The following is a 15306-nucleotide window of genomic DNA, read 5'->3' as shown; positions in this document are numbered from 1 at the left end:
GCACAGGGACAAATAGCCAAATGAATGGAAACACATGAACTATGAACCAATGGCTGAGGGGTCCCCACTGGATCAGGCCCTCTGAATGGGTGAGACAGTTGATTGGCTTGATCTGTTTGGGAGGCATCCAGGCAGTGGGACCAGAGCTTGTGCTCATTGCATGAGTTGGCTGTTTGAAACCTGGGGCCTATGCAGGATCGTGGCTCGGCCTGGGAGGAATGGACTGGACCTACCTGGACTGAGTCTACCAGGTTGATCTCAGTCCGCGGGGAAGGCTTTGCCCTGGAGGAGGTGGGAATGGGGGGTGGGCTGGGGGGAAGGTGAGGGGGGCGGGAGGGGGGAGAACAAGGGAATCCGTGGCTGATATGTAGAACAGAATTGTATTGCAAAATAAAAATTAAAAAAAATTTAAAAAAAAGAAAGAAACTGCCACAAATATAAAATTATAGTAATAAATATAACATATTGTGAAAAAAAATTTACAATGTCTGTCATCCTGGAGTATTTTTGGTTAAGATGTAGTTTAGTTTTAGCGTTTGGTGGTCCTTCCACTGCCTACTGTGGCGCCCAGGGCTTTGTGTATGCTCAGCAAGGCCATCTACCACGGGCTACATCCCCAGCCCCGGTCTATTCTCAGTCTCACAGTTACCATTTTGCTGAGTCCATCTAAAACTCAGTGCACTTGGGGCTTTCCATACTTCAGGCCCACAACTACAGGAATAGGATGTTTTTGTATATTCAAATTTCAGACTTGGGCCTGTATTAAACGTCGGGATTTTAAAAGGAAGTTACAGGAAGTATTCTGTCATTACTTTGTCAAAGTCCACTGCCTTGTCTCCTCTAGCTCACTGATTTCTTATCTGGATGGATCCAATAAGCAGCTCACATGACCCCTGAGCACAGACAACCCAGGCATCTAAACGTTAATCGCATAAAAATGACATTCAGCTGACCTACACCGGCTGACTTGTTGACCCTAAATCAGAAGCTATTCCCACATAAATCTGCACACTTGTTTATAAAGCTGCATTCGTAATTACCCAAATGTTCAACAGGTGAAGAGATAGACAGACCGTGGTACATCCGTACAATGAGACACTGTTCATTGTAGAGACCAAGAGAGATGTGTTATCAAGCCACACATGTGAGGAGGGCTTCCCCACATGCCCCCCCCACCCCCACTTTCAGCCTGTGACATGAAGCCTATCGACATGGAAGAATTTTACACACCCTACTGGATAAAAGAAGCCAGGGTCTGAATAGGTGGCACACCGCATGATTCCAATTATGTGATGTTCTAGGAAAGGCAAAACTATAAAGATGGGGAAATGAATGAATGGCAGAACAGGGATTTACAGGTAGTGAAACTATCGTGGGTGCTTCAGTGGTGGAGATGTCATTATTCCGTCATCTAAACCCACAAAACACAGAAAGGGAAATCTATCATAGGCTATAGACCTCAGACAACAATGCGTATCCAAATTACTGTGCCCCTCGAAACACATGCACCCCACTAAAGTAAGATGCTAACGATGGTGGGGAGGACACATGGGAAATCTCTTTTTTAAACAAAACTCCTAAACCAGTAGATCTATAGGTTTTTTTGTTTTGTTTTGTTTTGTTTAAGACAGAGTCCATTATGTAGTCTGTCTGGTCTAGAGCTTTCTCTGTAGACCAGGCTGGCTGAAAACTCACAGAAAGCCAAGGCTTCCATTGGAATTAAAGGCATGAGCAACCACACTTACCACCCACCACACTCCTATTAACATTAAAATCTGCTGAAAATGTGGGGTGTGCATGGTGGTACACACCCAAAGTCTCAGCACTGGGGAATGGAAGCTACCCAGAAAGTTTGATGCCAGCCTGGGCTACAGGAGACTAAAGTAATTATTAATCAAATTGTTGGAAATGACTTAATGGCATGCTGTAACTTTCTAGGTCATGACTGGAAACAAGGCTTGAGTGACTTGATCATTTTGGCGAATTAGATTTTCTGAAATGGGTGGTCAACACTTTGGCCTACCTATGAAAGTACCAGTCACTTCCAGCCCTACCATCCTCCCTACCTACCCCCAGCCCCTCACAGGGCTGCTCTCCTTCACCCCTCACCTCTCAGCCACCTGTCACCATCTCAGGAACACCCCCTGTCATCAGACTGTCATACATGTCAGTAAGTCTCCTACCAGTTACTCAGTGTGGCAGGCAAAAAGGTACACCCACCCTGAAACAGAAGTGTCAATCTCCAGGATCACTTAATAACAGGTGAAGTGGAATTTGAAATTATGATTAAATGGAGGACTTTGAGATGGGAGATTATTCTAAATTATCCTGGTGGACCCAGATGTAATTACAGAGATCCTTAAGAATAGGGTAATGTGATTGCTGGGGGTTTGGGGTTGTTCTTCTGTTTGCTTTTAATTTTTTTTCAGTCAAGGTCTCACACTATAACCAAGCCTCAACCTTCCATATGCTAGGATTACAGGCATGCTCCACCATGCCTGAACCTGACTGCCTTTGAAAATGAAAGTCATGGACTGGGGAGATGATCCACTGTGCAAAGTGCTTGTTTCAGAAGCCTGGAGGTCTGAGTTCACCACAGCATGCCCAGGGGAGCTGGGTTTGCCTGTAACCCTAAGACTGGGAGCTGAAATAGGATGGTCCTGGGGCTCGCTGGCTAATCAGTCCATCCAATAAAGCATAGGGTGTGCAGGGTGAGGGGTGAGGGGAAGAGGAAACAGTTTGGGTCCCATTCAGCAAGGCGGTTTTGAATGAGAAGTCCTTGGGAGCAAACTTCCCCCGGTGCGGAGCACCAGGCAAATGGCTCTTTACAACACTTTTGTTCTTTTTATGGTGGTTGGCAAGGGTGCGTGCAATTCTTGATCCTCTGCCATCGGCTGCACACCTCATCACACTTTTGTGTTTCTTTCTTTTGTTTTAATGACAAGGCCTTGCTGTGTAGCTCAGGTTGGCTGCCAACCCAAGCCCTCCTGCCTCAGCCAGAATTACAAGCATGTGCCACCAACCCAGCTGCGCTTGACCGTTTACCTCGGATGATTCTAAGCTTTCTGTTGAGAGAAATAATGCTGAAATGTACACACTAAATCCTTTCCTAAACATGCTCAACAGTTTCCCCTGCCATTGCAAGGACCAACACCTTCTCCCACAGGAGGCGATGGCAGTGAGGTTTTTCCTAATTTGCTGAATTTGATAAGCAAAAATCCATCCATAGTAGAATTACAATTTTTACTTATCAATTCCCCAGTTAGGGTGAACTATTGGAGGTCTTTTGTTTTGTTTTGTTTTTTTTAGGCAGGGTTTCTCTGTAGCCTGGCTGTCCTAGAACTCACTCTGTAGACCAGGCTGGCCTCACACTGGCCTCTGCCTGCTTCTGCTTCCTGAGTGCTGGGATTATAGGCACATGCCACCACCACCCAGTGGAAATCTTCTGAAAAGGGTTTGGTTATACACTGACTTACTTTGTTGTTGTTGTTTTCGTAATTACATTAACTCGTGGAAGGTGGTACACTGTACCACAGACTGCACAGAGCTCAGACGACAACTTCCAGGAGTCAGTTCACTCTTTCCACTACATGGGTCCTGGAGACTAAACTCAGGTCATCAGGCTTGGCAGCAAGCACCTTATTTGCTGAGCCATTTACCTCTATTTAGGTTTTTCTGAGGCAGGGTTTGGACTTACTGTGTAGCCCAGGTGAGCTCTGAATTCACAGACGCCCTCCCTCTTCCTCAGCCTCCGGAGTGCAGGATTGCAGGCATAAACTGCCACACTACTTTTGTTTTCATTTGAATTTTATGAGTGAGGCCAAACATTTTTCCCTGTTCTTACAATTCACTCTCATTCTCTTTTGTGAATTAGGGAGATCGATTTTAAATCAGGATAAGGAAATGGGTAGGGAGAGCAAATGAGCTTCTACTCCAAGGAAACACCCAACACCCTCATGCCATATCTGTCTGTTCCCTAAGGACCTGCCTGAGATTTAGGTGAGCGTCACTTGCTCACCCAGCTTCTAGAGCAGCTCACCAAGCTTCTAGAGCAGCCCCATGCACATGCACCACCTCCACTTTCTCTGACTGGTGAAGGCAAGTGCCAGTCAGACACTGCTGTTGCTGTTGCTTTAATTTTGATGTTTGTTCATCATGAGCTACTTCCTACAGTGTTAACGGATTATTTATAATGACTACTGAAGGACTTTTTGCACCCATTTAAACCTTATACCAATCCCAGTTCCTCTCACCCTAATCCTGGCCCTGCCCCTTCCTCCCATTCACAAGACCCCTCTTTCCACAGGGCTTCCTAGAACAGCCATCACTGAATAACATCAAGCTGCACATGACGGCCTCGGGAGCAATCTGGCTATAACATCTGCCATGCCATTGATCTCCAGGGCTCATTCAGTTGATCTGACTGACTGGGTGGCCTTCCCCTTTCCTCCCTCACCACTCTGGGTGCCTCTCCTGAAGATGCAGAGCCAGTGGAAGAGGACGACCTTCCCCATAGAGGAGAACCAGTCTTCAGTCAAGGGCACTCAAGTAGCTGCTTTCCTCCACTAGACCCTCCCCACAAGCTCTCCAGGTGCACATGACTTCACCACCACACTTCTTGGGGTGCACTTAGAAGCTTTTTTTTTTAACTTACAGAACATATTTTTCTGCAATGAACATGTAGGTAAAAGAAAGAGAGAGAGAGAGAAAGAAAGAGAGAAAGAGATAGAAATAAACAAACCCATAAGGTCGGAAAACATAAATGCTGGGTTGCTCAAAGGACAGACTTTTATAGCATGCTATTTCTTACCACAATAATAAATATATTTCTCCAAAAATCTCACATTGAGCTAGGTGTAGTGTAGGGGTGTACACGTATAAACAGCATCTGGGAGGCTGAGGCAGGAGGACCGTAAGTTCCAGAACAAGGCCAATGAGATGGCGGCTCAGTAGCTGCCTGCAGCCAAGCCTAAGGACCTGAGTTTGACCCCCAGACCCACATGATGGAAAGAGATTAGGACTAAATTTCACTTGCTCTAACCATTCCTTAAATTTTAAAAGTAATTCGCTTTCATGTATCATCTCAATTTTTTTCCACTACTCTAACTCAAGGACATTACACTCCATGGGCCCATACCTCATTATCTTCACAGTACAACAGACAGCTCAAGCCCAGAGTGGCTTCCAGAATGGTTCCAGGCAATCCCTCACACACTGAGCAAAGCAGCTTACAGATCTCAAGTCACCCCCGGCCAGGTGGGCTGCCACTGCCCTCGGCAAGCAGCCTTGCCTTCCCTGGGTTCTGTTCTTTCCGAAGAAGTCCCTCCGGGACGGCAGCAGCCTTTGCACACCCAGACTCTCTAAGGCCCAAGTCCTTTCAGGCTTTCAGCTTCCCCATCTGAAACTTCACCCATAGGACGCATTTCCTGGCCCTCAGAGAGCAGACAGGCTTCCCGTGGATGGGGCCCTTTGGAGGGCTTTCTGCAGAGAAGGGCAATCAGCAAGTGTTTTGAAAGCAGGGGAGTGTAGCTACTCAGGTACCCTTGACCAAAGACACACCCTCCTCTAGTCCAGGAAGGTCGTCTTGTCTTCGTTGACTGACTGAGCGTGCAGCTTCAGAAGGGATGCACATGGAATGATGAGGAAGGATGGGGACACCCACCTAGCCAGCCAGTCAGGCAAATCAACCCTGGAGATCAATAGGGGAACAGCTGCCTCGGCCAGATCGGCCTCACACCCTACACAAGTGTTTTGAATCTGCAGCACACCCATGCCTCTTGGCTTGGTTCGGACAGGTCCAGTGAGCTGGCTCCATGGGTAAAAGTGCGTCTCCCACAAGCCTGAGGAATTCCTGGTAGGTGGAAAGAGCCCATGCCACAAAGTTGTTCTGTGACTTCCATGCACACATGCCTGCACTCGTATATACACAGAGACACACAAAATGAAAAAGTAAGGGAAAAAATAAAGTGGCATAGAGGTCCCTTCATCCACAGACGGTAAGGGCATCTGTGTCATCCAGAGAAGCCTGTCAGCCTGACAGTGACCCTAAGTTGGACTGTTCCTTCAAGGTCAACAACTCTCATGGCCAGGAGTCAGATGGGAATCCTACCTGAAAAGAAAGCCTTGATAGGACAGACAGACAGACAAGGAAGCCTAAGCTGGGGCCAGACAATACACAGAACTGACCCACAAAGCTCAGACCTGGCCACCTCAAATTATTACCAAAGACCTGCTAAAAACTGACTTCACTCCTCAGAGAGGAGCTCCTTCTAAATCACTAACTCAGGTCCCACAGGGCAAGATCTGCTGTGTTTGCTAAACAGGTATATATCCTCACAGCAGGTTCCCAGAGGTCATCAATATTTTCAGCATTGAAGGGACTTAAACCCGTATTGCTGGGCGTTGGGGCCACTTAAGAACCTGTCACTTCTTAAAGCTGTTCTTTAGCTAACTAAGTGGTCGCCTCTATCCCTGGGGGATATGTTCTAAGACCTGCAGTTAATGCTGGAAATCACAGACAGTACCGAACTGTCTACATACTGTTTTTCCCTATACATACATGCATACCTGTGATAAAGTTCAATTTATAACTTAGGCATGGAAGCTGGGCATGGTGGTGCATACCACCTTTAATCCCAGCACTGGAGAGACAGAGACAGGCACATCTCTGAGTTTGAAGTCAGCCTGGTCTACAGAGTGAGTTCCAGGACAGCCAGAGCTACACAGAAAAACCCTGTCTCAACCAGCCGAACTAGTGGAAACATATGAACCGTGGACCAATAGATGAGGAGCCCCCATGGTACTAGACTAGACCCTCTAGATAGGCAAGACAGTTGTTTAGCTTGAACTGTTTAGGGGGCCTCCAGGCAGTGGGATCGGGACCCATCCCTGGTGCATGAGCCGGCTTTTTGGAGCCTAGTGCCTATAGTGAGACACTTTGTGCAGCTTTGGTGCAGGAAGGAGGGGCCTGGACCTGCCTCAACTGAATGTACCAGGCTCTGCAGACTCCCCATGGGACACCTTGCCTTGGAGTAGGTGGGAATGGGGGGTGGGTTGCGGGGGAGAAGGCTGGGGAGCAGGAGGAGGGAGGAAAAGGGAATCTGTGTTTGGTATGTAAAATGAATAGAAAATCTTCTAATAATTAAAAAAATGGAAAAAAAAAAAGAAAAGAAAAACCCAGTCTCAAAAAGCAAATAGATAGATAGATAGGTGATAGATAGATAGGTAGATAGATAGATAGATAGATAGATAGATACATACATACATACATACATACATACATACATACATACATACATATATACATAGAGGCATGGGAAGAGAGTAACAAGAATAAATAGAAAAATTAGGACTAGGGATACAGCTCAGTGGCATAGCACTTGCCTAGCATATGTTGGCACTTACCTATAATCCCAGCACTTGTAAAGCTGATACAGAAGGATCTTGAGTTCAAGACCAGCCTGGGGTACATAGTGAGTCTGAGGACAGCTCAGGCTATACAGCTAGAGCCTATCTTAAAAAAAGGAAAAGAAAAGAATAATAGTCATACATATTGTAACAAAAGCTATATGAGGGCCTGGCAGTGGTGGCCCACATCTTTAATTCCAGCACTCTGGAGGCAGAGGCAGGTGGATCTCTGTGAGTTCCAGGACAGCCAGAGTTGTTACACAGAGAAACTCTGTCTCAAAACCAAAACAACAACAACGAAAGCTATACTAAGAGATGTCTCAGTGGATCAGAGTGCACTCTGCTCTGATGGAGGACCTGAGATTGGTCACCAGCAGCTCACAACTGCCTATAAAACCAGCTCCAAGTGGGTGGGGGGTGGGGTGGGGGTGGTCAGATGCCTCTGGTCTCTGAAGGTACCTGCACTCATGGGCATATACCACACATAGACACACACAATTAAACTTAATTTAAATATATATTTTTATATGCAAGTGGTCTCCTTAAAAAAATATTTTATTTTGCTTTTACTTTCTTTTTCTTTTAAAGATTTATTTATTTATTATGTATACAGAAGAGGGCGTCAGATCTCATTACAGATGGTTGTGAGCCACCATGTGGTTGCTGGGAATTGAACTCAGGACCTCTGGAAGATCAGTCAGTGCTCTTAACCTCTGAGCCAACTCTCCAGCCCTTGCTTTTACTTTCAATTAAAGGAAACAGGACTTCTCTTTTTTTATGTTGACATTACCAACATTACAATCTCGTGCTCCAAATCTATTTTAACTAAAATAGAGTAGTGCCTCCAGAGGGTATACTGGACCAAGGGATGGTTCATATGCAAGGCCGAACAGAGTGAGAAATCCTGAAATTTCAACTTTGCTCAGAATGGTGTGCCATTTAAAATGTGAATTACCTGCTTCTGGAATTTTCCATTCAATATATTTCAGCACAACTCATCGTAAGTAAGTGAAAATTGAAAAAAGAGAAACCTCCAGGCGGTGGTGGTGCACGCCTTTAGTCCCAGCACTCGGGAGGCAGAGGCAGGCGGATCTGAGTGAGTTCGAGGCCAGCCTGGTCTACAGAGTGAGATCCAGGACAGCCGAAACTGCTACACAGAGAAACCCTGTCTCCAAAAATCAGAGAGAGAGGGGAGAGAGAGAGAGAGAGAGAGAGAGAGAGAGACCATGGCTAAAGAAGGACTTCTGTGGTGCTCAAATACAAGAGAGCAGGCACCAGCAAGAGAGAGGAAACTGTTGCTGTGGTGTTTTGTATTCACTGGACAGCAAAACCAAGCTGGGCTCGTTCATGAGATGCTGGCCTAGGCACTACAGGCATAACCACATAGGAACATGGGTCCGTGCTTAGCCCCGCAATGGCCAGTTAGGAACTAGCCTTGAGAGAAACAACATGATCCTTATCTGGGCCGCTGCTGTGTGAAGTTCCCTGGTTCTCAGCTGAGCCTAATCCTATTTATACAAACAGTGAGTGAGACGTCACTGGCTGGTGTTCAGTTTCTTAATGGAGTAGACTCAAGCAAACACATCTGACCTGTGTGTGGCCCAGGGCTGCATGTATCCCAGGATACCTATGAAATCAGCCCAACACATTTGTAAGTAACAATATCATATTTCAATGTCAAAAGGATGGACGATCAGCACAGTGAGAATGCGTAGGGAATTAGAGGTTCCAGGGGGAAAGGTATGAAATTATCACAGTGAAAAGAAAGAGAGATCTTATTGAAGGACACAGCAACAGGGCTGGACAGGCTCTGTCTGTCATGTGTTTTCAGAATTAAACACCAAACACCTTGTGCATCTGAATGTTATTTATTATAGAAAGCTCTAGAAATGACACACCTGTTAAACAAGAAGATAATGGTATCTCTTATGTTTTAAATAGTTATTAGGGGCTGGGGATGTAGCTCAGTATTAGCTATTGGGAGACAAAGCTATGATTATGGTATTTTAATTGAAATACTGAAACACTAAACAGAATCTACACAATGGTTATAATTACATGGATGTACCTTACTGAGGGGAGCACAGGCTGTCATGAGGACAGGTGACGTGGCTAGAGGAAACATTATCTAACAAGTAACGAAGGACACTGTGGTCTGGCTGGCGGAAGGAGATCTGTTCAAAGAGGCAGTGGCTGAGGTGAGAGACTGCTAGAAGAATTTATACAAAGAATGACAGGACTTGGTTTATGTTTTAAGAGCTCTCTCAGTGACTTGGAAAACAGCAACGTCAAGCGGAAGAACATAGAAGGGAAGCCCGGGATGGCAGCGGAAAATAACCAGAGGAGGTGGGAAGAGGACCAAGGGCTCCTGGGGAAGGTCTCCACAGAAAGATGTGAGGAGAAAGGGTTGTGTGTGTTTGTTTTTGGAACACACTCTTCACTATGCAGCCCAGGCTGGCCTGCAGCCTAAGAGCCTGAACCTCAGCCTCCCAAGTACCGGGATTCCAGGTGCACCGCATGTGGCTTGGAAAGGACTTTTCAAAGCACCCACACACTGGAGCATTTTAAAAGGGAAAGGGGTGAGGTGGGGCTCCAGACAAATAAGGAAATAAGATAAATAAGGGAAAAAATGACAAGATAATATCCAGGAAAACCAAGAACAAAGAAGTGGTCACAGTGTACACATAGCTCTGAGTAAACTGCCCTCTTACGGCCTAAGAGTATGGGCAGTGATGGTGATTCCTTTTCCCTCTCTTTCTTCCTTATGGAGACAATGTGGTCCTGGCTGGCCTCAAACTCACAGAGATCCATCTGCCTCCTGAGTGCCAGAAATATATATATATATATATGATATATATAGATATGTGTGTGTGAAATGGTATTTAACAACAAAGAATCTAAGTGAAGGAAATATTATATGTTTATTATTTATAACCTTGAAATTTCTGGAACTTTGAATTTTTTTCTAAATAAAAAGTTAAGCCGGGGGCAGTGGCACATACCTTTAATCCCAGCATTTGGAAGGCAGAGCCAGGCAGATCTCTGTGAGTTCAAGGCCAGCCTGGTCAACAGAGCGAGATCCAGGACAGGCACCAAAACTACACAGAGAAACCATGTCTCAAAAAATCAAAACAAAAAAAAGTTAAAAATAGTGGCATAGTTTGTTTTTTGGGGGGTGGCTGGGGTGGGGGGGTTGGAGGGAACAGGAAGAAGGGGTATCAGTAACTACCAAGAGAAAGAGCTAAGAGTTTTAATGGTGAGGAAAGACTATGGGGTTAGATTAGGCTCATATGAGAAAAATACTGTTTCTATTTTAAGTCATGAGGAAGTATATAGATTTCTCAAAACATGCACTTTTGTTATTACATTTTTTGTTGTTGTTGTTGTTAAGTATTCACCTTTATACTTTCCAAGTATCCAAATTTTGTCGTGGATTTCTTTTTTTCTTTTTTCTTTTTTTTCTTTTTTTTTTTTTTTTGGTTTTTCGAGACATGGTTTCTCTGTGTAGCTTTGCACCTTTCCTGGAACTCACTCTGTAGCCCAGGTTGGTCTCAAACTCACAGAGATCTGCCTGCCTCTGCCTCCCGAGTGCTGGGATTAAAGGCGTGCACCACCACCACCACCACCACCACCACCACCACCACCACCACCACCACCACCACCTGTCTATCGTGGATTTCTTAAGTTTGTTTTTTTTTTTCCTCTGGGGGTGGGGGGGGTGGGGGGTGGGGGGGCAGGGGAGAAAGAAAAAAGAAAGAAAGAAAGGTGGCCCACCTAGCCTCTGCCTTAAGCAAAACAAAACACAGATGGCTCTCACAGTCTCTCCAGGAGCCAAGAGAGAATATTTACAACTGGGAGGGTGGGGGCAGAGATGCAGCTCAGAGTTAGGACACCTGCTGCCCTTGCAAAGGTTCCAGCATCCACAGGACACACCACAACCATCAGTAACTGCAGTTTCAGGGCTTTCAATACCCTCTACCGACCTCTGAGGACACCAAGCATGCACATTGTACATGCACATACATTTAGGCAACACATAAAAACTTCTTTTAAAAAACTTAAACAAGGGCGGTGGTGGCGCACGCCTTTAATCCCAGCACTCAGGAGGCAGAGCCAGGCGGATCTCTGTGAGTTCGAGGCCAGCCTGGGCTACCAAGTGAGTTCCAGGAGAGGCGCAAAGCTACACAGAGAAACCCTGTCTCGAAAAACCAAAAAAAAAAAAAAAACTTAAACAAAAAATTTTATTAGAGCTGCGTGTGATAGAGCTAGAGTTTGAGACTCTAGGAGCTCAAAAACAAAAAAAAAAATTAGAGAAGCATCCTAAATGTGCAAAATACCACATGGAGTCAGTATGCAGCGGCTGGTATAGCTTTTTTCCCCTCTGTATTCAAAACAAAAGAAGGAGGAGGAGGAGGAGGAGGAGGAGGAGGAGGAGGAGGAAGAGGAGGAAGGAAAAAAGGAAGGAAAGGCAGACTCCCACATGCTCCAAAGCACACAGTATTGAGGAAAGCCTTGAGCAAGGCAGACACTGTACAGGCCCCACTCTAGGGCCAAAGGTTTGGAGCAGAGGAACAGCTCTGTGGGCTGGCAGCTGGGTAATTAGGAAGGCACCCAAACTTCCTCTGGACAATCTCCAGGTAGACAGAAGGGTCTCACCCAGGGCAGGTGTACAGTGCTGACAGTGACTGGGAAGCTATTCTGGATCCAGAGCATTGGGTCCAGGAAAGTCATTTAGGCACAGGCTAGACCTCATGCTCAAATGAGGCTCCTGGAAACCCCCTGGGGTGGGAGGACATTGCTTTCATCTGGCTCTCCTGGAACCAGTTCTACAGTCGCCTATGCACACCCACAGTGGAAAGACACTTTTGTCTGAGTACACCCACATCTGAAGAGCACCATCTCTCATCTATACTGAAGACTCCCCCCCCACACACACCCCAGGCTCAGCTCTTCCCCCTGAGCTCTGAAAAACACATCACTGCTTATTGTCTTATTCTGGTGAGGAACCATCAAAGTTGACCAAGATTAATCGCATAGCACTGCCTACTCAACTGACCACTAGAAGTGATGCATACGGATGAGTGTGCACAGATAATAAGGCACACTATATCAGGGCTGATCCCCCGTATTTTTACTGTGCTTCTTGGATCTCATTCTGTAGCCCAAAATGGCCCAGAATTCATGATACAGCCTACATATGACCTGAAATTCAAAGTAATTCTCCTGCCTCAGCCTCCTAACTGCTTGAGATTATAGGCATGAGCCACTATGGTTGAGTTCTTGTTTTTTGAAATTACTGATTATGGGGCTGAAGAGATGGCTCAGCTTTTAAGAACAATTGCTGCTCTTAAAAGGTCCCAGAGGACCCAGGTTCAGTTCCCAGCACTCACAACCATCCATAATTCCAATTCCAGAGACTCCAATGCCCTCTTCTCTCCTTCTGGGAAATTGCATTCACATGGTGCTTATACATACATACAGGGAGAACACTCATACACATAAAATTTACCTTAAAATATACTTCTTGAATACTGATTACTTCCTTGTAAAGCAGACCCACCAAAAGGTTCCCTTATGTATTTAGCTGTTTATTTTGCATTTTAAATCTATTTGTTTAATGGGAGATGGGGGGTGCTGCAATACACATGTGGAAACCAGAGGACAACTTGTGAGCTGCCATGTGGGTGCTGGGAATTGAACCCAGGTCCTCTGGAAGACCAGACAGTGTTCTTAACCACTGGGCCACCTCTCCAGCCTACAGAGGACAACTTGTAAGAGTTGGTTCTCTCCTCCCACCATGTGTGTTCTGGGAATCAGACTCAGGTTATCAGGCTTGATGTCAAGTACCTTTCCCACTGAACATCTCACTAGCTCAAAAGGTCCCTTTAAATAAATATTTACATAGGACATTTAATCAAATAAGTGGAGTGTGTTGGCTAAACTTTCAGGAGCAGTACTTAATTTGATCATGAACCTCTCAACTTTGGCATGTTCCTCTCTGAAGTCTGTGACAGTTCTTCCCTGGTTGTCTCCTTTGGTCCCTACCTCTTCCTCTGTTCCCTCCCTCCTTCCTAAATCAGGCATCCGTCAAATGCTGCTGCTGCTGCTGATGATGATGATGATGATCATCATCATCCTTTCCTTTTTCTTCTTCTTTTTATTTTTCATGTGTTTGTTTGCTTGTTTGTTCTTTCCAGACAGGGTTTCTCTGTGTAGCCCTGGCTGTCCTACAACTTGCTCTGAGGACCAGGTTGACCTCGAATTTACAGAGATCTACCTGCCTCTGCCTCCCAAGTGCTGGGATTAAAAGCGTGAGGTGCCACGTCTGGCTAGTGCTTCTTTTGTTTAACTTTATTTTTTTTTTCCTGGAGACCAGGTGAGCATTCCACAGCACACATGTGGAGGTCAGAGGTCAACTTGTGAGAGTCGGTTCTGTCTTTCCATCATGTGGGTCCTTGGGCTTCACAGCAGGTGCTTTACCCTCTGAGCCATCTTGACAGCCCCCCCAAAGTGCTTCCTCTCAGATGTCTCTCTTCATCCTTTCTCCTAGCTGTCCCTAACTCCCTTTGTCACTTGTGCCAATAGGAACAATAGCTAACAGTGACAAGGTACCAGTCACTACGCTCATCTCTATAATTCAGTTTCACGAGAGTCTCATGGAAGAGACCAGCATTATCTCCACTATTATACACAGAAAAAACAGAAGCTTCAGGGCTTAAGCAATCTGCACAAAATCACCAAGTCAGCAAAGGCAAGTTCACCTCAGAGGTCCTGCTGACAACGACACTCTTGTATTTCATGCTGTTCCACGAAATCTCCCAGAACGCCCAAAGAAGCGGCGGCATCTCCACCAGCCATTAGAAGCTGACCATCACACATTGGAGTACTCACTGACATGTTTGCACTGGCCAAAATGTTAAGATACTTCCAAAGCCTGCTGCCTGACACCCTGTCCTCTTTCCCGGAAAACTCTCCTCTGGCAGGAAGTCCTCAATACTCATCAACCTAGCCTGGGGCTGCAGGGTGAGCCTGGAGCTGCGGGGTGAGGTCTGGGGCAGAGGGAGCCTAGTACTCAGGCCGCACAGGTGCTACACCTGACTAAATATTGTCCATTGTCACTTCTCCCTCCTCCTTCTGCCTCCACAAACCAGTTCCTCCTGCTGACTTCCTCCTTCAGGACACCCCCACACACACACACACACTTCATTCTCCAGTTCCCCTTCCATGAAGCTAGCTCTAGGCCCCTTTGCTCCCTCTGCTGCTGACCCTCCGTTGGCTGACCTAGCCTGTGGCTTTAATGATCTCTATCTATGTGGTTTCTATATCTGCCTCCTTTCCCACTCCGGCCAGACCCTCCTCTATATTCTTGAGGCCAAAACCTTGCCTCTCAGCCAAAAAAAAAAAAAAAAAAGCCAGTGGTGGCACACACCTTTAATCCCAGGACTTAGAAGGCAGGGGCAGGCAGATCTCTGTGAGTTCGAGGCCAGCCTGGTCTACAGAGCAAGTTCCAGGACAGCCAAGGCTAAACAGAGAAACCCTGCCACGAAAAACAAAAATAAACAAACAAAAATTCCTTCTCTCTCTACCTCCCTTCCTCAGGAGATATCTGTGTTCCAGCGAAGCTTGCAACAAATTTAGCCTCAGCAAATGTCACACCTACTAGAGAGCACTGTATAGAGAGTAACTATTTCATACACATTTATGAAACCCAGGAAGTCGGTGCCTGCTTATGTTTTCTTAAGTGCTCTGCCTTGTCCATTCACAACTTTCTCATCCATGAAACAAAGTCACTGTTACAGCCTCAACTTGGTCAAGACTTTTTTCCTGTTCCCTAGAAGCATGACTACTTGGCAAGGGGTCTCTCTTCTCTAACATCTCCCTCTGGGCCCTTTCTCCCAG

At 46.0% G+C, this 15306-nt stretch overlaps 1 protein-coding gene across 2 annotated transcripts in view; it reads right to left on the bottom strand.

Annotated features, from left to right (window-relative positions):
• Pstpip2 (proline-serine-threonine phosphatase interacting protein 2) overlaps positions 1 to 15306 on the bottom strand; it is a 97144-nt gene that overhangs the window by 79766 nt on the left and 2072 nt on the right. The window lies entirely within an intron of this gene.

The sequence above is a fragment of the Peromyscus californicus genome, unplaced genomic scaffold (genome assembly GCF_007827085.1).
Source record: "Peromyscus californicus insignis strain IS unplaced genomic scaffold, ASM782708v3 Scaffold_17__1_contigs__length_78620276, whole genome shotgun sequence".
In the NCBI taxonomy this organism is placed as follows: domain Eukaryota; kingdom Metazoa; phylum Chordata; class Mammalia; order Rodentia; family Cricetidae; genus Peromyscus; species Peromyscus californicus.
The sequence above is the reverse complement of the archived record's forward strand: the minus strand, read 5'-3'. Positions and strand labels throughout refer to the sequence as shown.